This window comes from Nicotiana tabacum, chromosome 8, assembly GCF_000715075.1.
Source record: "Nicotiana tabacum cultivar K326 chromosome 8, ASM71507v2, whole genome shotgun sequence".
NCBI classification, from domain to species: domain Eukaryota; kingdom Viridiplantae; phylum Streptophyta; class Magnoliopsida; order Solanales; family Solanaceae; genus Nicotiana; species Nicotiana tabacum.
Genome location: NC_134087.1, coordinates 199,559,277 through 199,584,767, shown reverse-complemented (window position 1 = coordinate 199,584,767; position 25,491 = coordinate 199,559,277). Strand labels below are relative to the sequence as shown.

Below are 25,491 nucleotides of genomic sequence, written 5' to 3'. Positions count from 1 at the left end.
ATTGGTCTAGTTCTTTCACAACCCAATTTTAACATCATACTTTCCTTTCTTATTCGAGTTTTTACATTTTTCTACGAGTAACTGTATCAAAATTCAATTAAAAAATGAATGTTTTGCCTCAATATGAAGTTTTTATAATTTAAGTTCCTCTAAAACGAAAAAAAGAAGACCATGAGATTAACCTTGTCATTAATTTCGGGAGTGCAAAGGAAATTTTCAATTTACTCAATAAACTAATCACAAGAGTCAATATTTGGTAATTTATTGCTTGAAATAAATGTTGGAAATATCACGGAAATTCTTCAAAGCTTAAAATTCGACAAGCTCTTCTAATATAAATCAAGAAAAACAACAAAGATTTCAGAGTAAAAAAACAGGCAAAGATCAGAATAGAGAAGAAGAAAGTTTATGTAGTGGTCTCTCTCAAAGGAACCAATATTTAGGAGTGGAGAAAATATGAACGCTATGGGGCTGACTAATTCTCATAAAAGACCAAAGGTTATAATTCTAGAATTACAACATAATTAATCTCATAGGGAATATATCTGGACATATCCTTGTAAACATATGTACTTAGACACTTTTCCGGTATGCTCAAATGTCAAAAATAATTTTTGGGCAACTAGATTTGAACTAGGCCCCAGATGTATCTTGTATGCATGAGGGGCAAATCGACTAGTTTTGCCTTCAAGAGCATTTCTCACGTGCGCGAGCCCACTCCCTTTTACTAGCTTTCTACAAGAGCAACCAAGGACAAACTCATTATTATAAAATGAAAAAGACAGCTCTTCCTAATCCACGAGGGACAACTTCCTTTTGAGAAACTACACAACTTTTCTAACAATAAATACAGTTGAAATTCTTCACCTTTTGGATTCACATTTCATCTGATGTGTTATATCTTCGCTTGTAGATGCGATGACTTTCTTCCTGTTAGTTCACCTTTGAAAATTTCCTGCACAATATAATCCAAACTGGATTTTGGATGCTTTTACGGTATATATTATTGCAAATATATCTGGCTAGTAAATATAAGACTAATTTAACATATGAAAGAGGTTCGAATAAAGCATAATAGATATAGACGATTCACATAGCGAACCCAACTAGTTTAGGAGAAATGTCTCAGTCAGTACTGTGAGATTTCTTAGATTTGCAAATAAAGATTCTCAAGTTGGTAGATTTACTTTCTTTAACTGGCCAAGTTCATTCTATCCTAGCAGTATGCATATTTGCTAATAGCTCCTTAGTCTAAGGCTACACGTAATAATAGAAGTTAAATTTTATCAATGGAATTTTTAAGTTGCAAGTTGACAATGCAACAAAAGTAACATACTCGAGTTCGTAAGAATCAAGCTTTGGATTTGTAAACAAGAATAAAAAAAGATGTTTAAATACTAAAGCATGAGGATTGAGATAATGCAACAACAACAACAACCAACCCAGTGTAATCCTACATAGTGGAGTCTAGGGAGGGTAGAGTGTACGCAGACCTTACCCCTACCTCATGAAGGTAGAGAGACTATTTCCGATTGACCCCCGGCTCAGGATTGAGATGATACATATGGAAAATTTCTATAATGGGACTTGAAAATGAGTATTTAGTTTCTTGTGAAAATGTTAATGTTTTTTGCTTTGAAGCTAGTGTAGATCATACCTAATCTTAGAGAAAATTATGGAAGAAGGATTCAAATGCTAGCTCGTTTTCATACACTTAAAATCGAACTTCAGAGAGTTTTAAAGTAAATGCACGCACCAATAGAGAACAATGAGCTGCCGGAGATTGACTGGAAAGGCAGGCCCTCCATGTAACCACCTATCTGCCCGTGTTTGTGGCACGATCGAAGGTCAAGACGGTGGTCTGGCGGAAAACAAAAATCGTCAAAGCTTTGGTTGGTGCAGTTCTCTTTGGAACCCACCCTTCTTCATAATGAGGAGGAGTCAACATCCCCTTCTCGATCATCAGATGCCTTAAATTTTTCCTTTTCTCCTCCTCTCATCGATGGCGTATCTGAGCTCACCTTGTTCTCCTTCCTGCTATCATCTCCATTATTGAAGCCTTATACCTAACATGTAAAGAAAAATTAACGGACACGGTGAGTTAACAGAAAATTAATTAAGCTATTCTGGGAAACTACGGAGTAACGAATAAGAGATGAGATAACTTGCGAATCCATAACTGAAGCATCCGGATCATTTCAAACTCTAGTGGTACCCCCAAAGTACATGAAAAACTCATGGTCATGGCAAGTTTATGAGAAAGGCAAAGGCTTAAACTTCATCACACGAAATATCAGCAGTTTGTAGGAACAAACATATCCCAAAAAGTAGGGTACGAAACAAAATTTTCAATATAGATGGTTTGAGTAATACAAAAAGTTTATTACAGAAATGCATAATCCCCCCCACCCCCACCCCTAAATGATCCAACTATGACATCAATTTCCTCTTCCATAGAAGAAAAAGAAAAGAGAATGACAATACAAACAGATGCATGAATTCGTTTCACTGTTTGGATTAGACTCCCTTCTCCTTCATAGCCGTACTATTTCAAAAGATACACAATGGTGTTAACCAGATTGAACAATACTATAAAGAGAACGGGATATTTATTTTCAGATATCATGGTATGTGTTAATGAGTTTCACTGTCTTATTTCTGAATACACATTGCAGAGAACCAGTAAGAGCTTTCTGTAAAGGACCATAAATATAAAGAAGTTGCGATAAGCACTACAAAAATCAGGGCAAAAGACAATAACTACAAAACCAAGAGCTAGCTACATAATAAGTAAACTCAGGCATCTTGTCATCGCTTCTAAGAGGTCCTCAAACTTTCCTGTTATGCACTTAGAAAACGGAGAAAAGATTATCATTGCCGTCCACCGTGCATGAAAGGAAAGGTGAGAGCAACATGCATGTGATCGTAATAGATGAACACCAAATTAGTTAAGCTCTAGAATAAGAAATATTGAACTTCAAGAAACCACCTAGTCATAGCTCAAACTGAGATACAAATCCTGAAGGAGCTCATTCAATCTGACTTTCCAAGAGATTTTAAGGACCATAAACCTTGCTCAGTGGTAAATTGTTCACGGTTGAGGATTTATGAATCCTTAAGACTGTAATCAGTTAAGCAAACATATCTACTCACTCAGCACCATCCTCACCACCCCTCCAACCCGAAAGAAAGACCTGATGCTTATGAAGAGAGAAGAGTGTCATTTCCAAGCCACTCTTGAACTATCTCGGAAGAAAGAAAAATTACATTAATTAAAAACAGATACGTACGAATCAGGAAATTCTCTCACCAAGCTAAAACTAAAAAAATGTTTGGCAAAAGGAAAATTGTTAAATGAGTAGCACCAAGGAGGTACTTAACTTTACAAACAGTACCAGTCTTCTACTTCTGCCTGTAAGTAGTCCAAAAGAACCAGGATATCAACAAAATCAGCTGCTACACCTTTTACACCAACTATACAAGAATACCGTGCTCAATTTTTGTACTAAGCAACTCACATTCCCAATCTCCTAATCATTGAAATTTCTTCCGGAAAGAAGATTCCATCCACCTTCAGAAAAGCAGCGTGTAACAAGTTTTGTAAATGACGAGTTAATATAAATCTGGAAAAACATCCCCCAAGGCAGTATTTATCCAGCCAAAGTCTGATATTTCTTCTATTTCCCAGCAACTTTGACTTTACTTCCATATAGCTACTCCATAAGGAGCCTTCACCGGCTTTGTGTACTAGGGAGATTCCATCTCATATATTTTACAATCATAACTTTCTTCCAGTCTTTTCCATCATTAAACCTCAGGTGCCATTTCTATAATAAAATTTTGTTGTGTATTTTCAATTTTCTAGCTCCCCCCTACCACCTTCTGTTTTGTCTTTCATGGCTGCCGACCATTTCACTAAATGATGCTTTCTGTTGTCACTCCCACCTTCCCACAAGGAGTCTGATCTGAATCTATTTACAGGAATTACAAATACTAGAAGAAAATCTTTCAGCAGAATGATACATTCTTTCCAACTCGTGTAACATGCCACCATATTTTTAAAGGCAAATAACCGTATTGAGTGACCTAATCCCCTTGTTCCGAAAGACTATCCAATGCACTCCTTGACAAGCACATATACATCAGAATTATTTGAAAAGTGTGACCACAGTTGAAACTCTAGAATCACACACAATTCAAAGGCTAATCATTTAAGAAAACAGTTTTCTAAAGAAATCCAGTTTGTACTTAGCTGCATCTTATCTTATCTTTTTAAAAGAAACTGTATATATATATTTTTTTCCTTCCCTTAAGTTTCAATTCTTCATTCAAGTAAATATTTGCTAGAGAAGCATTATTATTTTCACGTGGACAAATTTCCCTTTCACCATCCTTTCCTTGTTTCCGATGATGATCTATGTATTGTAAAGTTCTTCTAGCAAAATCTTTCAATAATTAATCATCTTTCATATTTTTTAATTGTGATACATCTGCAATCAGAAACTAAAGCAAGTGCACTAACTTTCTAACAAGAAGTAATTCATGATTGAATTGAATTGTTGAACTGACTGTTAAAGCACCACCCTGACATTTTGTCTTCAAATTGTGAAAAAGATAGAATACTTTTGCTAGAAAAGTTGTTTATTGAGATTTGACAAAGTGAAATTTCAAAAGGAAAAAAGAATTAAATGCATCCAAGAAAATGCCAAAGGTAAGTAACTGAAAATCCATATAATCATGGTAATCTCAGATAGAGTCAGATTACACTTGTTCTTTCTCATAGAGAATCAGATTACACTTGTTCTTTCTCATACAGAATCGGTTTACACTTGTTCCCTCCCCCCCCCCCCCTCCTCGGGTCATTTCTTTTCTCAATTTTCTCTCTAGTGCTGCTACAAATATCAGCAATCCTTTCTTGAAGGAAGGAGCTTTTCTTAGACTAGATTCACTTGGTAAGAATTGTTCTTTCCTCTCTCTCTCTCTCTCTCCCTCCCTCCCCCCCCCCCCCTTTCTCTCTCTCTCTCTCCCCCTCTCCCCCCTGCATGATATTCAGTTTTATACATTTCCCTTTCAGATTTGCTACTAACTATTGATCTTTCCTCTGTTGCTCAAGCGGCAGATTAAACTCAGGTTTTACCCTTTTAGAGGTCTGAGCTCTTCTCAATCGGTCAATCTTTTTTTTTTTTTTAAAATGATGGTAGCGTCCGGGCCAGCTTGTGCGCGCCTCGACTATTCCACCGGATACCTGCTATCTCTCACCAGCACAGGTACCGGGTAATTCTGCCCATCAAGATTTAGGCAGATGGGAAGAAGGCACCTACTGTTTTTTGCGTCACTTGGGATTTAAACCTTGGTCTTCAAGGTTTGCACCCACTTCATTAACCAGTTGGTCACACCCTTGGGTGTGAATCAGTCATTCATTTAGCACATTCCTTCTTGCTAGCAGTATTGTTTATATCCTTGTTCAATGAAGCCTGTTGAGTAGACTTTAAAAGCTCTTTGGTTCCAAGAGATAAATTTCAGTGATGACATAGATTTACTTTAATCCCTAACTGTTTTCTAATTTCTCGTCAACTATGCTAAATTAATTACCCTAATTAGCATTGCAAAAAGTATGAAACAAGAGAGCACTAACCCCTATGTAATTAATGGGTAAATGTCAAAGATGCCCGCAAAAAATGTGAGAATATACAATTACATGGCAAGTGATAGGTATAAATGCCATTGATAGATTTGCCACAGAAGATAACATTAACATTCAGAAAACCTACTCAAAATGTCATTCTCTTAAAGAATGTTAAAAATGCTTTTAAAGTAATTACATTAAATTGATAGAATATAACTCATATTTACTACCTTCATTCCTACCGAATAGGCACAACAGTTGCATAGAGACTATTTTACTTCATTGGAAAAGATACATGATTCATATTCATTACTCACACTAAGGGGTCGTTTGGTAGGGTACATAAGAATAATGCTGAATAGAGTGTATTAGTAATGATGGTATTAGTTATGCTTGCATTAGTTATGCTGGTATTAGTTATGCTGACATATTTCTTATCCATTGTTTGGTTTGATGTATTAAAGCATTGCACAGTTTCTAAAAGAATTGTTTGTTTACAAAAATGCCCTCAAAACTAGTCCACACTCTAACTTTTTAAAAGAAATATATGTTGAGAAATGTTTTTATATGAAAAAGTTTAAAAAAAATATTTTATTTGTCTACCTATATTGTAAAATAAAATTAAATATTTATTTACAAAAAAGGAAATATGTTAAGTATTTATTTATTTACTAGGGATATAATTTTATTTCTCACTATTTGGATTATTTTGAACTTGCATTAATATACTAACTAGCATATTTTAATCAAGCATAAATTTTGAAGGACAATTTTGTCTTTAACTAAGCTAATGCATGCATTAAAACCCATTGCATTGCTAATACCATTGTTTTCTATGCATTAGTTATGCATAGGATAATACCAAATAGGATGTATAACTAATGCTTGCATAACTAATGCATGAGTTCAAAATGTCTACCAAACAATGTATTATTAATACACAAAGCTAATGCATGCATTAGCTTATCCAATGCATCCTACCAAACGACCCCTAAGTTTACAAAGCGGACATACATTTACCAAAAGAATCTAAAAGAAATAGTGTGTCCCCTTAATACAAGATGTGCTTAGAACTAAATCATATTAAAGAGTAGAATCCAAAAGTTTGGTCCATACTAGACCCGACATACAAAATAGGAATACATTATTCATAACTTGATGTAGCTTAGTACTAAATCCAATTTGAGGTGCGAAAGATCTGTAAGCTTGTCCAACTGAATAGATGTTATATCGCTTGCTCATTCCAGGTTATACTTAGTGGTTGTACAACCTGAATCCTTTAATCCACTAACATGAAATGGCAAATTTATAGATACCCTAGGAGTAGACAATTTAAACCTATCCAGTGGGCCATATGAGAGCAACTAGACACCAGGATATTCAAATGATGACTTTTTTCTTCTTTCTCAATTGGGACTTGAAACAATGATTTTAAAGGGGGTTATGAGATGGTATAGCCGATGGGGAAACGATTTAATCATATAATCTATTTTAAAATATATCCTTCCTTTATTCCATCTAGAATAGTTTCAACTACAGTATCTTTTAGTCTTCTCACAAAAATTCAATGTAGTGTTCCTAACAATTGCTCTGTCAATCAATTATTATCTTTTCAAGAAAAAAAAGTCTCTGTTAATCTTTTCATTGGAGCAAAGTAGTGTTGGTAACAATTGCTCTATCATACTCCATTTCTCATATTTAGGTACACAAGTATGAGTCAAAGGCAAGGAACCACACATTTTTCCATATTGAGATAATCATGAATCTGATATCTGAGAAAATAATTATCCTTGTCAACTGATTATCTATATCTTCAATGCATTAATCCATACAGTCAATGAACAAATAACACATAACGACGGCCAAGGAATTTCAGATGTTTGTGTCTTTTGGGTTCAATGGTTCTATGTATCAATGGTTTCTCTCGCAACTCTTCGTGTTATCAAGACTGACTTGTCTAATCTAGTCTATTAGTAATCTATGTCACAAATAATTTTGGAAGTTGGAAATAACCCTCATAGTGCAGGCAAACAGAGTACACAAAAGTTCTCTAATGGATATGGCAAAGGGTGACCAAAGATCTGAAATGAAAGACTCTGGGAAATCAGTCAAAGCAGATGCATCAATGGATTGCAAGCTCAATGAGATTTATGAAGCTTTATGTTGTATGCTATGCAGTAAACTGTTTGAAGAAGCCACCACTGTAAACCTTTGTCTTCACACATGTAAGCTTCAATGAGTTGCTTCTCTGTGTGTTTTGCATTTCCATGCATGCACACGTAAACAGACATGTACTTACGTTGTGTGAACAGGTCTATACTCTTCTCACTTTTGATATTATTACCATAATGATACAGTAGCACAATTAATAAAAATATATTTTATATAAGGGAAAGGTTTTATTCAAATGGTACTGAGATGGTACACAAAAAAGTACAAGAAATAGCTGCTGCAATTCCACCAATCCTATTACAGAATTAATAGAATTATCAATACGAAAAGCTCAGTTTCTTCTTTTTAACCAGACAGAACTTCAGATACTTAACATGTTTAGCACCACAAACCAACTAGCAAAGTGCACTTCAAGGTAGGCGAGTGTCAAAAATATGTTATAGGCAGTCAAACTTGAAATATAATTGTCTTTCTTTTGATAATAGAACTATAAGATTTCCGGACCAAGAGCTCTTTAAACTAAAATAAGTGGCAGTATTATTCTCATGATTTGGTCATTAAGACTCGGAGGGTGTATGTTGATCCTTTTCCAGAATGCTTCCCTCTTCATAAAGAAATAAGAAAATATCTAGTTATCAAATAAGAAGTGCCTCTCTTCAGCTATCAAAGTTTGTATTTTCATTTGTTGAGATGGATATTATCTTTCTTATGTTGTTGATAAGTTTGTTTATTGAGATTGGTAATTAGCTGGTTTACTTTATGAAAGAAAACAGTTAGCTTGTTTACTTAATTTTATGATTCTCATCAATATTAGCCTCATGATTGATTCTTGTCCATCTAGAAATCAAGAAAGAACATGAAATTATTAACTTATTTATCTCACACTTACAACAATTCCTTCTTACTTGCAGTTTGCAAGAGGTGCATCTATCAAGCAGTTCAAGAAACTAAGTGCTGCCCACAATGCAAGGAAGACCTAGGTTCTTCACCTGAAAAGCATCTCAAGTAATTGCTGGCCTCATTTCTCTTTCATTTAAAGCTCAATGTTTTCTTAAGTAAATATGTGATCAGAAGCTGCAGAAAGAAATAAGAAATAATGTGATAGTTGATGTGACCTAAGTCTTTTGACACGCTTCACTTATCCCAAAAAAAAAAAAGTCTTGTGAGTTGTGACACACTTCAGATAAATGGTTGATTATGGTCTGAGAAATAGAATAGGAACAGTCAGCAGCCAATCAGAAGTTCATTTCATAAGCACAAAGTTAAGTTCTTTAACAACCATTTTTGTTTAAGAGTATGATTACTTGTCAATTAAACGAGAATTTCACAGGCCTACAACAGTTCAAAGATCCTTTTTGCTTTTAAGCCTTTCGAATTTCACTTCAAATTGGCTGTGTTCATTAGGATATGAAGGAGTGTACTTTAATGCTTGCACAGTCAGATTTATTGCTTCTTAAAGCAGAAACTGCCTCTACACACAAGACTATTTCATTGGACTATCATATCCATTTTCGATAGAACTTTGGGATATATGAGTACAGTGACCTCTCCTTCAGATACTTCAGTAATGGTACGCAAACCTATAATTAAGTAGCTGCACAGAACTTAAGGACCTGAAGTTTCTTTCTGACACATCACCAGAAGTTTGGCAATTGGATAGATCATTTGTGTCGATAAGAACCTATCATGTCAGATAGAACTCACAATCTTTTTGAGTCTACATACCTAACCACATACGGGCATCAGTGTTATTAAAAGCTATCGCTTCATTACCTAATGCGATGAATCAATAAAAAACGAGCGTTATCGCTTCATGAAGTTATTTGGATAAGGTGGGAGTGGCCCCTGTGGAAGATAAAATGCGGGAGGCGAGGTTGAGATTGTTCGGGCATGTTCAGAGGAGAAGCATGTAAGCGTAGTTAGGAGATGTGAGAGGTTAGCCTTGGTGGGTATGAGGAGGGATAGAGGTAGGCCTAAGAAGGCTTGAGGAGAGAAAATTAGGTGAGACATAGCGCAACTGATGTTTACTGAGGACATGACCCTTGATAGGAGGGTGTAGAGGTCGATGATTAGGATAGAAGGTTAGTAGGTAGGCGAGCGTTCCCCTTTGTTTTCCTTTGTTCGGTAGCATTAGTGCTAGTTTAATATCTTTCTACTCTTAGATTGCTATTATTACCTACCATTTAGTTGCTACCTTTGCTTTGGTTTTCTTTTATCATGTTGTTGTAACTACTTGTTGCCATTACTTCTTTTCATCCTTTCTTTAGTCGAGGGGCTATCGGAAACAGTCTCCCTGCCCTTCCAAGGTAGGAGTAAGACTGCATACATCTTACCCTCACCAGACCCCACTTGTGAGAATTCACTGGGCATGTTGTTGTTGTTGTTGTTGCTTCATGAGTGAAGCCATGTGCTTCAGTAGAGTGTGTGTTTAAAACAATGACGCGCAAAGAGATCCAAATGGGAAGCAGTCGGTGTTTTTAATCTCAACTTTGAGGAATTGGACTAATGTCATCAAATTGTATACTGAATGCTGAAACTAGTTATTTTTATGCAACTTAATTACTTATTATAGTGCTAAATTAATATATGTTGGTACTTTTAAATTTTACATAAATTGTGGGTTTCACTTCAAAGAAGTGTGTGCTTCACTTCTCGCTTTTCGCTTCAAGACCAATGAATCTTGTGGATTTTTAGCCCTTTTCGCTTTTAAAAGTACTGAGTTGCAGCATGTAAGCCGGATCAGATTGTCTGGACTCCAATAAGTTAATGCTCTATTGATGGAAGGACGACACACCAGGGTGGAAACTCCACCCCTACTTTTCTTTTACTAACCTTGTCTCTTCTTTTTTCCAATGGACTGCATATTTTCAACAGAGATGATGAGAAAATACGGTCCATAGCACAGAAAATTCAGTTCCTCCTTAATGGAGAAGGGCAATTGGGATCAGAAGCTAATGATGTGAAGCAAGGAGCTGGAACTAATAATCAGCTTGAGGATCATGAAATTTCTGAGGAGAAGTTTCATCACAACCCTGCAGATGCAGAGAAAGAAAATACCTTAGATCGCACGTCCTCACAAGAAAGCTCAGCTTTCTCTACAACTGCATCTGCAGTTAAGGTAGTTATCGGCTCTTTTCCTTTTCTCCAATCAAAAGTTCAGTGTATTTGGCATATATATTTTGGAAAGGAATTTGGCCTTAAGTTCTTACTGTTGGTTAGATGTATTTCACATAACCTCAATATAAAAGTCAGTTTCTTTGAAGATGCCTCAGGTTGCTTGCGGTGTATCTCAAACCAATGCTGAAGTAGGTAAGTCCAAGACGGAGGAGATCAGAGGGCAAAAAAAGAAAAAAAGGAACAAGAACAGAAGAGCACGCCAGCTTACACCAGGTGAGACTAGTAAGACTGAGGAGAAAAAGTCAGACATTGGGCCAGATGACATTCATAAGGACGAGCATGCCAAAGACAGAGAGTCTTCAACACCTAAAAAACAAGTTTTGGATGAAAAACAAAAGGAAGTCTGCTCTTTCTGGTTTTCTCTTGTACCACAGGGAGATAAGTACGTACCCGACCAGTCACATCGCTCTCAAGATTCTTGTTTCACTGATCTGACACAACTTTGTTCTTTTACTCTTGGCAGGAGTGGGCGTAGGTTGCCTCCCATTAATAAGTCCTATATCCATCTCAAGTAAGATTTCACATGCATACCTATGCATCTATTCTTTTAGCATAGACTGAAGTATAGAGTAGATTGAATTCTTTGTTAGATACATGCATGCAAGAGGGGCCAAGCTATTAATTGCATTTCTCGAGATAGCATCTAACACTAGCATTTAATTTCTGTCCTCAATATTGATCTGTCCCCTATATTTTAAATCTCATTGTCATCACCATGTAAAATGAAATAACTAATTTTGCATCATATGCAGAGACAGTAGGATCACCGTATCTGCAATCCAGAAGTATCTCGCACAGAAGCTAAATATAAATGATCATACTGAGGTAATGATTTTATACGCAGAGTGCTAAAATAATTTCAAATATTACCTTTTTGTATCAAGAAAGTATTGCCTTTATCCATGTAGAAAACAACCAAAAGGGAAAAGAAAACTTTTGAAAAGAAGTGCAAATCTTTTTGAAATTCTTAAACAGGAATCACACAATTCACTATACAAAGTGCACAAGCAAAACAACCCGTGAACTATAAATTTGGCCAGAAACTTATGCCTCAGTCACCCCATAATTACTTAAAAACTTATGACCTAAGCTTTCTTTTCAAGAGTCTATCTGTTAAATGAATTAGCTTACAGAGAAAACACAAAAGAGTCAGCCTTCATGTGGCTGGGAAACAATTGAGTAATTCAAAATACGAATTAAAATCTGAACATAGACATCTGAGCTGTCTCAGTTTCCTCAGTAACTAGAAAACTAACGATAATCTCCGCCTTAATGTATTGTCAAAATTTTGCATTTATTTGAACTAGTTAGTTATAGAAAAATCATTTATTAACTATCACTGTTACATCAAGGATTAGGAAACTGTAACTTTCTGCCCTCAATTTGGATTATATACTAATGTTTACTTAACATAGACATAGAACCTATGAACGAGAGGGGGAGCAAAACATTTGAATGACTCGAATTAAAAGGACACAATAAACATGTATAGAACAGTGAAACAGATTGTTTTATACATACACGAAGAAATGTAGAAAATGTTGCCAGAGTACTGCTTTGCCGCTGAATCTTTTATACTATTGTGTGCAGGTGGATGTTGTATGCTGCAGGCAAAAGCTGGACGAAAGTATGACCCTCAAGGACATTCAGCTTATATGGATGTCAAACCTTCAGAATTCTGGAAGGAGAAAGGATAAGTTGGGCACAAAGGAGCTTGTGATTGAGCTAGGGTACATAAGAAGCGAGAAGTCTGAAACTCCCAAAAAGAAATAAGAAGTGTCACTATCAAGGTTTAAATGCAATGAACCTCCTATCTCGCGAGAAACTTAAAGACTATCAGTAGACAATTTCTGTATTTGCATAATAATAGCCTCAGAGCTAGTACCTTTCTCTGCTTTACTATCGGCAAACACTCTATGCTTCGGACCTTGTGTTCTCTAGTTTCTTATAAAAAATTATGCTATGGACTTCTATACACCTATCATCTAGGTTGCGCTAGCTGCTTGATCTTTCCATTTCCATCTATATTGAGCAGGTTTTTCAGAACGCATTCTACAATAAGCAGGTTTTTCAGAAAGTCTGGTTGACTTTCACTAATTTATATTCCTCTACAGGCAGAACGAAGTAAAGCTATTTGGAACTATTTCTCTTATAGCTCTTATGATAGAGTTGATGCCCCTTCATTTCTGTCTTTCTTCAGCCCATCAATTAGTGCTTCACATACAATTTGTGACGTGAAGAGCTAATTCAAGCTCAAACCAAATGCTGATTATTTATGTACCATTATTGTTCTAGTAGTTCAAACAATAGTTCAGTCATATTCAAATGAAGTGCTCCCTGTGCCCCCAATAAAAATTGACCTACTTTCCTTTTCAACAACAACAAAAAAAAAAACCAGTGAATTTTCCACAAGTAGAGTCTTGGAAGGGTAATGTGTACACAGACCTTACCCCTGACCTTACCCCTACCCGGGCCATATCCTGGGAGGGCAGAGATGCCCTACTTTCCTTTTCGCTTCGTCATTAAAAAAACTGTCCACCTTCCCTGGTTACAAATATTTCTCCCTAGTGCAAACAAATACAGAACTATTACTACTCCTTATCCACACAAGATAGTTTTGGATTGTCCCAAAATGTCCACTTTACTACTTGAACTATTTCCCCTGGCTTTTTATTCGTTTTCATATTATACTATTTCAAAAGCTACAATAATGGAATGTCGAACTGACAAAAACGTAACTTAGCCAACTTTGCTTCTAAAACAGGAAATCAATCAGGGAACTGAAGCCATACAAATTAAAGGACTTCAATTACCATCTATGCACCCAGAGGAAGATCTACTTAGCAACGTATAGGTTCACGTGAACCCAGTACCATTTTCCTATATCCTATATACTATATGTATTAACAACAACAACAACAACAACAACAACCCAGTGTAGGAGACCCTCGGCTCAAAGAGGCAACAAGAGACACTATATTAGTACACTATATGTATTAAGAAATTCACTAAATATCTTTAAATATTTAACTGTGAACTCAATTATTATTGTATTAACTTGAGATCGTTGTACGAACTCAAAACTTTATCCTAGATCCGCCTCTGTTAATGCGCACCCAATTATCCTTTTTTCTTGTACTAACTAAAAGAATTCTAGAACCAATATCACCAATTTAATTTACAATATTAAACTAGGATTAGTTGATCTCCAAAGAGTAATAACCAAAAAGATGGTTCCAAATTTAGCTTCCAACACTAGAATAAGAAGCACAGTAAACAGTAGAAGAAATATGAAGAATAATACAAGGAGAAGAGAAATATGGGGTTACCGGCAAAAATGACAGAGTAGAGATGCGCCAAACTGAATACAGCTCCTTCAATTTTTGGGGCTGAAAACGGTCTCTTGTTTTTGGCGAAGACGCGATGCTATAACCGTTTACCTTTCAATATATTCCCGAATCTCCCTTAACTCTCTTTTATTTTATTTTTTATTTTTTTTGCTTGATGACTTTATTCGGCTATGTCTACCAAGTTACAACTACTTTTTCATTTTAATTTACGTGACATAATTTGAATTTGAAAAAGAATAATAATTTTAAATATAATATAATATATGTATTTTTGTAAAACTTTTAAAACGTGTAGCATAGTATTTGTATGATTATAGAATTTTTTTATTAAAAATAAAATAAAAAGCATAAAGTTAATTATTTATAGATATAAAAATATGTTTTTTTTAACAGACTAAAATATAATATCATATAAACGGGAATGGATGGTGTACTTTTTATTAGCTCATATTTGAAGCTATTTTGATTTAACTTGATTGTCTTGTTGTACTTAGGAGTCATTTGTTGTTTGTTTAAAAAACAAGTGAAAAGTTCTCCAAAACATGTAATTATAACTTTTTGGAAAGTTCAAAATAATTAATGAAACGAAGTAGAAAAAGAGTCCACGTGTGCTTTTTAATTTTTCAGAAACTGAAAAAAAAAAAAACTTTTCTCTAATGATATTTGGTTGAAAATATTTTCTAACCAAGTTTTATGTCGGGCTCATTTTTCTAATCCCAAAATAACCAAACCACCTCATATGGAAACTTTCAGCCACTAGATTCATGTGTACTCATCTGTTTCTAAGGTTTCCAGATATATTATTCCTTTTCTTTTTGGTTGATTCGATATTAGATACTTGTGTTGAAGAAAATATACAAAGATACTCGTGAAATCTATTAAAGAAAAATCTGGTACACAAAATATTACGTATTTAATTACTTAGAGTCTAAGGAAGGGTCATGCCTTAAGGAGTATAATGTAGACCGTCTACCTTAATGCAAATATTGATGATTACTTCTACGGCTCAAACCCGTAAACTATAGATCGAAAAATATTTTACCGTTACTCCAAACCTCCCCTCCTCGTAATTTTATTATTATTCTAGCACACCCCAAACAAAAAAAAAAGGTCAGATATTATACTTCTTTAATTTGCGAACGATAACTTATCCATATATTATATTGTGCAATAGTGATTACTTTAATTAGGTCATAATTAGTCTCTATAAAGCATGTGCATGCATTAGTGTGGCAGTAGGTTAACAACAAGATAAATGCAACTGTATCCAACTAAGTGAATAGTGATGTGAAAGCCCAGGGTAAACATTTAAATGGTCTTTATATCGTTTCAAATAAATTAATCTTTGCAGTAAAAATAAAGTGAGAATGCATATAACTTATTTATTTGTTTGGTATAAATATTGAATATAGATAAACGTTTTACTCCAATATGCACCAAGGAGTGCATTAGGATAGATGAGATTATTTAGTCCTTAACTAAAAATTTCGGTTTAAGCCATAAATAAAAAAAACTCTTGATAGAGAGTGTTTCGCTATTAAGTGATCATGTGCGATCCGAATTCTAATTACCCGAATTAATAAGTTTTAAATACCGAATACATAAAAGAAAAAAAGAGTGATGTAATGCAGGCTGCTAATCTATACAAGGAGAGATCCATTTTTGTATTTCTTCTTTTAAATCATAGGGGTACGGGAAATATTAAAGAGTAAAAAGAACTAAAAACCCTTTTGGGGTTTGAGGATGGGGAGGTTTCTAACCTATACGTGGGTAGAGTCGAAGCTAGTCAATTAGGTGCGGGACGAACTCAGTTATTTAAACATAATATTTGTATTAGAAAATTTTATATATAAATATTTAATTGTGAACTTGTAATAAGACGAGCTATGAATTCTCTAACAAATTTAGAATCAATAAACTTCAGATCCTAATTTCGCCTCTATGAGGTCCTTTGGATCTGATTCGGTACGGGTGTGTTGCCAGAATGCCTTAACAACTAACTGTCTGGTATTTGGGAAAACAACCAACTTGTTAGCGAAGTTGCAAACAACAAAAGGAGAAGAAAAAGTAGATTCCCTCTTCACATGTAATGTTTTATTTTTATAGTTTACTATAAGTATATGATCTAGCATGGAATGTGAGGAGGTTAAATAAGAGGTATAAACAAAAAGAAATTGCTACATACCTTAAAGAGAATAAAGTAAAGCTAGTTTGATTAGTGGAAACAAGAGTCAAGAAACATAATGCAGTCAAAATTAGTAGAAAAATAGCTCTTGTATGGAAATTTGAAAATAACTATGCAACTGCAGTCAATGGAAGAGTTTGGATGCTTTGGGACAGTGCATTATATCATATCAAGAACATACAACAAGAAGCACAACTATTACATTGTAATGTGGTTAGCAGGAACCAAGCCATTGATTGTGATATGATAGTGGTGTATCGATATAACACAATAGAAAAGAGAAAGGAGTTATGGCAACAGCTTGCAGGAATCTCACAGAAGGTAACTAAACCCTGGATTATCTGCGGTGATTTCAATTCCATATTACAAGATAAATTATATGGTACAACAGTAACTAGCATGGAGGTAAAAGACTTTGCTGAATGTGTACAAAACCTGATGCTGAATGAGCTACCATGGAAGGGAGATTACTATACCTTGACAAATAAACAGCAAGATGAAGACATAATTTGGAGTAGAATTGACAGAGCCATGGGAAATGCAAAATAGATGATGTAGTTTGGACATCTCACTACTGAATACATACTGCCTCACATATCAGACCATAATCCTATGATGATAAATACTAACCTGAGGGAACCAAATATCAAGACACCATTCAAATTCTTCAATGTTTGGTCAACACATGAGAACTTTCCTAAGATGGTGGAGGACTGCTGGGCACAGAACCTGCATGTAGATATAATGAGAAACATTTGGCTGAAGCAGAAAAATCTACGAGGAAAACTGAAGATTCTAAATGAAACTGAGTTCAAGAGTATTGCTATGAAGATTGAACAAGCAAGGGAAGACCTGAAAGAGGTTCAGACCAAGATAAGTTCACATTATACAGATGCACTTACATCAGAAGAGAATAATATAATATGCCAGCTTGAAAAGTGGTCCTTGATTGAAGAAAGTATAATACAGCAGAAGGCTAGGACAATATGGATAAAACTTGGAGACTCTAACACTAGCTACTTCTCAGCAGTCATGAAAGATAGGAAACAGAGGAAACAAATCACTGAGATTGATTCTCTATATGGAAGGAGATTGACTGATCCAGTAGCTATAAGTGAAGAGATTACTCAGTTCTACAAATCACTCATGGGCACACCAATCCCAAGTATAGCAGTAGTAAATAAAAAGACCATGAGAAGAGGCAAAAAGCTGGAGCATGATCAGCAACTTCAGCTATGTGAAACAGTAACAGAACAAGAAATCTATGATGGATTATGCTCTATAGGAGATGACAAAGCACCAGGTGGATGGATACAATGCAATATTCTATAAAAAAAACATGGTCAATTATCAAGAATGAAATTATAGAAGCAGTGGATGAGTTCTTTATAACAAGTACTATGTTCAGAGGCATCAATTATAATGCAGTAACTTTGATTCCAAAAGTAGCTAATCCTGCTACAATCAAAGAGTATAGGCCCATTGCTTGTTGTACTGTCCTATATAAAATTATTACTAAAGTCCTAACAGGGAGAATACAAAAGGTTATTTCTAGCATCATCACAGAAACATAAGTTGGATTCATTTCTGGGAGAAGAGTTACAGATAATGTGATGTTGGCACATGAATTGGTAAAAGCAAGCACAAGGAAATACATCTCACCAATAGGGTTGTGCACGGATCGGATCAGATCGGATTTAGCATATTTCGGATTCGAATTTCGGATTTCGGTTTCTAGAAAATGCAATCTGAATCCGATCCGAATTATATCGGATCGGATCGAATTTTAAAATTTGGATCGGATCGAATATCGGATCGTATTATTATGCCTCAAAGTTAAACTAATATATATATTTTCTTTGTAAAAGAGGCAATACATTAAGAAAAATTCATGTTTATGTAATTATGAGAGTACTATGATGTCAATATAGCTAAATCTAGCAATTGTAAAGATAATAACTTGGAGGTTGATATAAATTAATGTGTAGTATTTATACATGTCCTAATAATTTCGGATTTCAGATTGGATTAGATTAAAATATACCAATCCGAAATCCGATCCGAAATCCAAAATTTTAATAAACATAATCCGAAATCCGATCCAATCCGAAATCCAAAATTCAAAATTGAAAGGATCGGTTCGGATTTCGGATATCCGATCCGAATGAACAGCCCTACTCACCAAGATGCATGATTAAGGAAGATATCCAAAAAGTTTATGATACAGTAGATTGGAGGTTCCTGAAACAGATGCTGGAGGAGCTGCACTTTCCTTCAAAGTTTACGAGATGGGTGGTGGAATGTGTGTCAACTGTTAATTACTCCATAGTAATCAATGGAGAACCAACCAAATCATTTGATGCTGCAAGAGGGCTCAGGCAAGGGGACCTAATGTCACTTTTCTTATTTGTTATAGTCATGAAGTACTTAAGCAGAAACCTTAGTGAACTGAGAGATGAGAAGCAATTCAAATATCATCCTAAGTGTTCATAAATGAATATCACTCATTTGAGTTTTGCGGATGACTTGCTAATATTTACTAAAGGAGATCTAACTTTTGTAGGACTACTGCACAGAAAGTTTGGTAACTTCACAGATGCTTCAGGTTTACAAGCTAACATGTCAAAGAGTGCTATATATTTTGGTGGAGTACCAGATCCTCTTAGGCATGATATTCAACAATTACTGGAATATTGACAAGGAGAATTACCTTTTAGGTATTTAGGGATTCCACTTGCTACAAGAAAGCTGAAAATGGTAGAATGGAAACCATTAATATCCAAGATCACTGCATCGGTGCTTCATGGGTAGCGAAGAAGTTGTCATATGCTGGTCGAGTCCAGTTGGTGAAGACAGTTCTATTTGGAGTTCAATCCTATTGGGTAGAGATATTCATAATTCCTGCCAAAGTGATGAAGGCCATACAAGCTTACTGCAGAAGTTATATTTGGTCAGGAGCAAATGAAATAACTAGAAAAGCATTTGGTATCTTGGAGCAGAATGTATGTGCCAAAGTCAGATGGATGACTTAACCTCATAAATCTGAAGATCTGGAAAAAAGCAGCTATAGTTAAAACTTGGTCGGAATTACATAGTAAGAAAGATACTCTTTGGATCAAATGGATACATGAATATTATATAAAAGGGAATAGCAAATATGCCTATACCCCAACAAACAAGTTGGATGGTAAGAAAAATATTCAACGCAAGAGAGGAATTGAGTAATGTGGAACATAAGTCACCAGGGAACAGGAGCATGAATAGGAGCATTTTTCTGAAAATGATAGGAAATCTACCAAAAGTCACCTGGAAGAACTTAATGTGTGGGAATGCAGCAAGACCAAAAGCAATCTTCATACATGGCTTCAATTTCAAGAGAGATTATTCACAACTACAAGAATATAAAGCTGGGGTATACAGATAGATACAAATTGTCAAATGTGCAAACTAGCAGAGGAAAGCAAGGATCATCTATTTCTAAATGTGAAGTTAGCAGAAGTGTTGAAATGTCAAATATTCCAGCTTCCCACATCGGTGGGTTAGCAATAGTTGGGGGGATTTTCCCCCTATAAAAGAAGGCTTAATATTTAGGATTTAGACACACCTCTCATTTGCCTTCTCATCTGTTTAAGGCATTTGTATATTCTCTCTTTAGTATTATTTCACTTGTATTTTTGGAGTGAAATAAAATATTGGTTGTGTCCGAGGAGTAGGCAAAATTAGCCGAACCTCGTAAATTCTGGTGTTCCCTTTATTGTTGCTTTATTGTCTTATTTATTATTTGGTGGCTGTCATAATTTTTGGTATAGTAGTTGTGACTTATTCACACTATATACATTTGGCTTCCGCAACAATTGGTATCAGAGCCAAGGTATTGTCTAAGTATGCTCTGTGGTTGCAGCATAGTCTGATCTTCCACATCAGAAAAGATTTATCTTGGTAACTGAGTCAAGATTCTGTCTGAGTACGCTCTGTGGTTGCAGCTTAGTCTGATCTTCTATATCAGAAAGGAAATAATCTTGATTTATGTCGTCAACTATTAAATAATATTTGTGTCAAATATGGGAGACAATAAACAAGAAGAATCTACATCAAGTGTCAACAATACGTCATCATTGGCATCTTCGCTTATGACAAGAATTGTGTCAAATGCGAAATTTGCGGTAGAAATTTTTGATGGGTCCGGACATTTTGGGATGTGGCAAGGCGAGGTTCTAGATGTCCTTTTTCAACAAGGGCTAGATCTGGCCATTGAAGAAAAGAAACCAGATGTTATTGGAGAAGAAGATTGGAGAATTATCAACCGTGTTGCTTGCGGTACCATTCGATCCTACCTTGCTAGAGAGCAGAAATATCCATACACAAAGGAAACTTCTGCAAGTAAATTATGGAAAGCACTGGAGGATAAATTTTTGAAGAAAAACAGTCAAAATAAATTGTACATGAAGAAGAGACTATTTCATTTCACCTATGTTCCTGGTACCACGATGAATGAACATATCACCAGTTTCAATAAGTTGGTCACAGATTTGCAAAATATGGATACAACTTATGATGATGGTGACTTGGCCTTGATGTTGTTGGCATCACTTCCTGATGAGTACGAGCACCTTGAAACTACTCTACTCCATGGAAATGACGAAGTTTCTCTCAGAGAAGTTTGTTCGGCTTTGTACAGCTATGAACAAAGAAAGCGAGAAAAACAGAAGGGCGGAGAAGGAGAAGCACTGTTTGTGAGGGGTCGTCCTCAAAATCAAACGAGGACAACGAAGGGAATATCCAAGTCAAGATCCATACCCAGCAAAGATGAATGTGCCTTTTGTCGAGAAAAAGGGCACTGGAAGAAAGACTGTCCGAAGTTGAAGAATAAGGCCAAATATAATAAGGGAAAGGCCATTATGGATTCAAATGTAGCTGATTGTGATGATTCAGACTTCTCATTAGTTACAACAGAGTCATCAACATCATCAGACATATGGTTGATGGACTCGGCTTGTAGCTATCATATGTGTCCCAACAGGGACTGGTTCGTGGATTTTCAAGAAGGAGAATATGGAATTATTCACACAGCGGATAACAGCCCTCTTACCTCATATGGGATTGGTTCAATACGATTAAGGAACCACGATGGAATGATCAGAACATTAACAGATGTTCGATATGTACCAGATTTGAAGAAGAATCTCATCTCTGTGGGAGGAGCCCTTGAATCAAAAGGGTTCAAAATCATTGCAGAAAATGGAGTGATGAGAGTATGCTCTGGTGCACTAGTGGTAATGAAGGCTAATCGGAAGAATAATAATATGTACCGCTATCATGGCAGTACAGTTATTGGGACATCGACAGTGACATCCAGTGACGACAAAGAGGCAGAAGCAACCAAGCTATGGCACATGCGCTTAGGACATGCTGGAGGAAAATCCTTGAAAACTCTATCAGATCAAGGATTGTTAAAAGGAGTCAAAGCTTGCAACTTGGAGTTTTGTGAGCATTGTGTTAAAGGAAAACAGACAAGGGTTAAATTTGGTACATCGATCCATAATACTAAAGGCATTTTGGATTATGTACACTCTGATGTTTGGGGTCCTTCCAAAACACCTTCATTGGGTGGGAAACACTATTTTGTAACCTTTGTTGATGATTTTTCCGGAAGAGTATGGGTGTATACAATGAAGAGCAAAGATGAAGTGTTGGGGATTTTTCTCAAATGGAAGACGATGGTGGAGAATCAAACAGGCAAGAGGATCAAGTGTATTCGCACAGACAATGGAGGTGAATACAAAAATGATCATTTCAATAAGGTCTGTGAAAATGATGGCATCGTCCGACACTTCACTGTTAGACATACACCACAACAGAATGGAGTGGCAGAACGTATGAACCGGACCTTGCTGGAGAAGGTACAGTGTATGTTGTCCAATGCTGGCTTGGGCAAAGAATTTTGGGCTGAGGCAGTTACATATGCATGTCACCTCATTAATCGCTTACCATCTGTTGCTATTGATGGCAAGACACCATTTGAAAAATGGTATGGAAAGCCTGCTGTAGATTATGACTCTTTGCACGTGTTTGGCTCAACTGCATATTATCATGTGACAGAGTCAAAATTGGATCCAAGGGCAAAGAAGGCTATTTTTATGGGAATTACTTCTGGAGTCAAAGGATATCGCTTATGGTGTCTTATGACAAAGAAAGTAATATTCAGCAGGGATGTTACCTTTGATGAATCTGCTATGGTAAATAAGGTAACAGAAGATACCAAACAAAATAAAGGTGCTTCTAAGCAGGTGGAGTTTGAGGGAAAATTTATTTTTCCTACACAAGAAGCAGAGGAGGAAACAAATGAAGATTACCCTCTGGAAGGAGAGCCAGTAGAGGAGATTCCAACTCAGGAACCTCAACAACAACTTGAATCAATAGCAACCAGCAGGCCAAAAAGAACAATAACGAAACCTGTTCGTCTCATAGAGACAGTTGCTTGTGCAACCTCAATTGTAGCTGATGATGTTCCTACCACTTATAAAGATGATGTCCAAAGTTCAGAAGAAGATAAGTGGAGGATTGCCATGAATGATAAAATACAGTCCCTTCATCAGAATCATACATGGAGATTGGCCAATCTCCCGAAGGGAAAGAAAGCAATTGGGTGCAAATGGGTATTTGCAAAGAAAGAAGGATTTCCTAACCAAGTAAATGTTCGCTACAAAGCAAGATTGGTGGCCAAAGGATATGCTCAAAAGGAGGGAATTGATTACAATGAAGTGTTTTCTCCAGTTGTAAAACATTCCTCCATTAGAATTATGTTGGCTTTGGTAGCACAATTGGATTTGGAACTAGTTCAGATGGATGTAAAAACTGCGTTTTTACATGGAAACTTGGAGGAGGAAATCTACATGACTCAGCCAGAAGGATTCAAAGTTGCTGGAAAAGAAAATATGGTGTGCAAACTTGAAAATCGTTGTACGGAAATCTTCTAGACAATGGTACAAGCGATTTGACGAGTTTATGTTGCGGCAAGGGTACAAGAGAAGCAAATACGATCATTGTGTGTATTTGCACAAGCTTAAAGATGGTTCCTTTGTATATCTTCTCCTATATGTTGATGATATGTTGATAGCTTCCAAGAATTCGGAAGAAATTGATAAGTTGAAGATTCAACTGAAGAAGGAGTTCGAGATGAAGGATTTGGGTGAGGCAAAGAAAATTCTTGGCATGGAGATAATTAGAGATAGATGTTTTGGCAAAAGGAATATTTGAAGAGAGTACTTCAACATTTTGGCATAGATGACAAGACTAAGCCAGTTAGTACTCCACTTGCTTCCCATTTTAAGTTAAGTGCTATTATGTCGCCAATGGATGAAGCTGAACGAGAGTATATGTCAAAGGTACCATACGCAAATGCTTTTGGTAGCTTGATGTATGCAATGGTTTGCACAAGGCCTGACATTTCACAAGCTGTTGGAGTTATTAGCAGATATATGCACAATCTAGGGAAGGAGCATTGACAAGCTGTGAAGTGGATTCTACGGTATATTCATAATACTGTAGATGTCGGGTTAGTTTTTGAGCAGGAAGACAATCAGTCTGTAATTGGATATTGTGACTCAGATTTTGCGGGTGATATGGACAAACGAAGATCAACTACTGGTTATGTGTTTACTTTTGCAAAGGCACCAGTTAGTTGGAAGTCTACTTTGCAGTCAACAGTTGCTTTGTCTACAACAGAGACAGAGTACATGGCTATTACAGAGGCTGTGAAAGAGGCAATTTGGCTTCAAGGATTGCTAAAGGAGCTTGGTGTTGAACAAAAAGGTATCACAATTTTTGTGATAGTCAAAGTGCTATTCAATTAGCGAAGAACCAAGTTTATTATGCAAGGACGAAGCACATTGATGTTCGGTATCATTTCGTACGAGAAATCATAGAATAAGGTGGAGTCACGGTGAAGAAAATTCATACTACGGAGAATCCTGCTGATATGCTGACAAAGGTGGTGACTGCGGTCAAGTTTCAATATTGTTTGGATTTGATCAACATTGTTGAACACTGAAGATTGAAGATGAAACAAAACCAAAATTTGTTATAGAGAGAAAATTGAAGACGTGGAATTTTTGCCAAGGTGGAGATTTGTTGAAATGTCAAATATTCCAGCTTCCCACATCGGTGAGTTAGCAATAGTTGGGGGGATTTTTCCCCTATAAAAGAAAGCTTAATATTTAGGATTTAGACACACTTCTCATTTGCCTTCTCATCTGTTTAAGGCATTTGTATCTTCTCTCTTTAGTATTATTTCACTTGTATTTTTGGAGTGAAATAAAATATTGGTTGTGTCCGAGGAGTAGGCAAAATTAGCCGAACCTCGTAAATTCTGGTGTTCCCTTTATTGTTGCTTTATTGTCTTATTTATTATTTGGTGACTGTCATAATTTTTGGTATAGTAGTTGTGACTTATTCACACTATATACATTTGGCTTCCGCAACAATTGGTATCAGAGCCAAGGTACTGTCTAAGTATGCTCTGTGGTTGCAGCATAGTCTGATCTTCCACATCAGAAAAGATTTATCTTGGTAACTGAGTCAAGGTTCTGTCTGAGTATGCTCTGTAGTTGCAGCTTAGTCTGATCTTCTACATCAGAAAGGAAATAATCTTGATTTGTGCCGTCAGTTATTAAACTAGTGATGTTGTAGCTAGAGAAAGAGCCTATAACTGTCATGTTCGTGCTGCTGAAAACCTTAAGATGACTCTACAAAATCTTAGATTTCCTAGTTAATGTGTATTGGATAAGTTCTCTTAGTGTGAATATGTTTACCATATGAATAACAGACTGAGTATAAAGTCTAGCTGGATTCGTAAATATTCTACTTAGTAATTAATGAAAGTTGATAGTTACCAAAAAAAATGTAAAACAAAAGTTTGTCACTCCAAATGTGCTTTTAAATTTTTCAAAAAATTGGGAAAAAACTTTTCTCTAATGATATTT

General features: G+C 35.8%; 1 long non-coding RNA gene across 1 annotated transcript; it reads right to left on the bottom strand.

The window, feature by feature from the left end:
• Nucleotides 1–392: 392 nt before the first annotated feature.
• On the bottom strand, nucleotides 393–14,459 carry LOC107831972 (uncharacterized). The gene is made up of 4 exons (XR_012694401.1): nucleotides 14,305–14,459; nucleotides 1,757–2,066; nucleotides 868–955; nucleotides 393–735 (listed from the first exon to the last, which is right to left on the bottom strand). It is a non-coding gene; the product is annotated as an uncharacterized LOC107831972 (long non-coding RNA).
• Between the last annotated feature and the right edge of the window lie 11,032 nt (nucleotides 14,460–25,491).